We start from the raw sequence: 2,679 nt of genomic DNA on the forward strand, positions 1-2,679 counted from the left end.
AGAGGGGAAAGGAGGTGGGGGGCTGGGAGAAAGGGGTGAAGGATTAAAGAAGTACATTAGGAGTTGATGAATGGTCAAGGGGATGGGGAGCACGGCATAGAAAATGCAGCTAGCATTAATGTAATGGCTAGGTAGACGGCCAGAGCAGAGAAAGAGCAAAGAGAGGAATCATTTTATAAACTATGTTGTTGTCTAACCAATGTATTGTATACTCGAAACTCATAATAAAATAAAATTTTTAAAAAAGAATGTAATGCCTGATGATCTGAGGTGCAGTTGAGGCGGTGATCCTAGCGCTCAGGAACGGCTGCATATACAGATGAAGCTGTGCTCACTCTCCTGACGCTCACCTTCTGCTGTGCAGCCCGTTTCCTCCCAGGCCATGGACTGGTACTGGTCTGTGTTCTGGGGGTTGAGGACCCCTGATTTAGCTAATGAATAAATCTAGAACACTGCCCAGCATCCACCTGGCACTGTGCTCATATTGTTGTTTTCCAGTTGTTGGCATATACACTCTATTGTTTGGTGGTGATAGTATTATATCTTTGTAGTGTAATAGAGAATGAGAGGTGATCTGGGTTTCTATTTCACAGAACTATTTGTGAGTTTGGGGATTTATAGAGCTTTTGAGGGTGATCCTTCACGAAGTTCAGAGGTTTGCATTTATGCCCCTCAGTCATAAAAATATCCCACTTAGCAAAGGCTCAGCTCTCTCTGTTTGGGGAGGTGAGGTTGCAGATAACAACGTGGAAGTTTAGAAAATATATAAGGTCTTGAGAAGCTTGAGAATTTGTAAGGCCTGTGAGGATCTGACTCCAAGAGTAAAAATCACTATCAGGGCCCCTGCTCTGTGCCCCAGTAGAGCCAGGTTCCTACCAGTGTTACATTCTGATCATAGGGGCACCATGAGAGATGCACATTTTCCTTTTATTTGACTCCTCTGTGACAGTAAGAGAGTATACTGCTTGTCTCCAGATAAAAGGGAGGAGAGCTTCAAATCTTCATTGTCTCATTCTTCAGCCAGGACTAGGAGAAAAGAGCCCGCAAGCAATGCACTATGTGTTGGTAGCTCCTGAAGGGAAGGAAAGCAGATGGTTTTGCAGGAGCTGATGGACAGAGTGAAATAAAACCATAGAGGTCTTGAAAAAAGATTTGGGACTGAGAAACAGAAATTTCCATGAAGGTGTCCCTCCCCTCCTCAAATTTAGCTTCACCCCAAGTAGTCCTACATCTCTGAACTGTATTATTCCTAAGTAGGATCCAAATAACCACTGGCCTTCCCTGCAACTGAATGACTGTGTTACTTGAATATGAGGCTAAGCTGGCCACTAGCAGGTATATTACTCTTTCTGCAGCTGAAGAAGAATGAACTATTTTTTCTGGGAGAACCACAGCTCTGTGTTTGAGTTGGTCCTTCTGGGTTTCTCCAGGGATTCAAAAGTTAATGTAATCCTCTTCAACATCTTTCTCTTCCCCTCCCTCTCTATATTTGCAGACAATGGGCTCATTGTCACCTTGATGCACCTGGACTCCGACCTCCACACACCCATGTACCTTTTCCTCAGAGTCCTCTACATGCTGGATATGAGTTATGTCACCACCACTGTGCCCAGAATTTGGTGCATCTGGCCTGCCAAAAGGAAACTATCTCCTACATTGGATGTGCGACCCAGATGTACATCTTTCTGGTGTTGGACATCACTGAGGGCTGGCTGTTCTCTGTCATGGCCTATGATAGGTATTTAGCTATCTGCCACCTACTTAGGTCCAAGGTTATCATGAGCCCATGGCTGTGTGGGGCTATGGTGGTCTTTTGTGGGTTGTGGGGTGTCAGCTGTTCTCTAGTCTACATTGTCTTCACAATGCACCCACCTTACTGTAGCCCCAATGAGATCAATCACTTCTTCTGTGAGATTCCTGCTGTTCTAAATTTGGCCCGTGCAGACACGTTCCTCAATACTGAATTGATTTCATTCTGGGATTCATCTTTCTCCTGGTACCCCTTTCCTTCATTCTGACCTCTTATATTTGCATATTTGCCACCATCTTAAGAATCCTTTCAACCCAGGGTCAACTCAAGGCTTTCTCCACCTATGCCTCCCACATCACCATGGTAACCATGTTCTGTGAACCTGCCATCTTTATGTACATGAACCCTGGGGCCGATGTCTCCTGAGAGAGGGACAAGAAACTGGCTCTGTTCTACAATGTCATCTCTGCCTTTCTCAACTCCTATAGCATCATCTATAGTGTCAGAAACAAAGATGTGAAGAGGGCTTTCCTCAAGTTAACAGGCTGGAGCAGGGTCTCTGAGTGAGGCCACGGGAGCACAGAAGGCCACAACCAGACCTAAAACTACATGTTCTGTAGTGTTTCCACCCCATTCCCTCCTATAACCTGATGGACAGGTAAAAATTATTGACTTCTATTTGGGGAGATGTGAAGGTGGGTACCTGTCTGGTACTTGTTGATGGCTTCTGCAGCTGGACTATCCTCAAACATCAAGAGACACAACTGTACACAGAGTGCCAAGAAAGAACTTGTATTTGATTCAAACTATTAGGCCTCTTTCTGATTAATGTTAAGCCTCTTTAGCATCAGAATTGTTGAGTCTTCATTAACTAAGAGCACTCAATAAAAGTGATGGTTCAGATGGAGATGACACAGATTCAATGCAGC

The 2,679-nt window shown here is 44.6% G+C and overlaps 1 pseudogene; it reads left to right on the forward strand.

Moving 5' to 3' along the window:
• Positions 1–1,365: 1,365 nt before the first annotated feature.
• LOC111734405 lies at positions 1,366–2,317 on the forward strand (annotated as a pseudogene).
• The last annotated feature ends 362 nt before the right edge of the window (positions 2,318–2,679 follow it).

This window comes from Pteropus vampyrus, unplaced genomic scaffold (genome assembly GCF_000151845.1).
Source record: "Pteropus vampyrus isolate Shadow unplaced genomic scaffold, Pvam_2.0 Scaffold1131, whole genome shotgun sequence".
Lineage (NCBI taxonomy): Eukaryota > Metazoa > Chordata > Mammalia > Chiroptera > Pteropodidae > Pteropus > Pteropus vampyrus.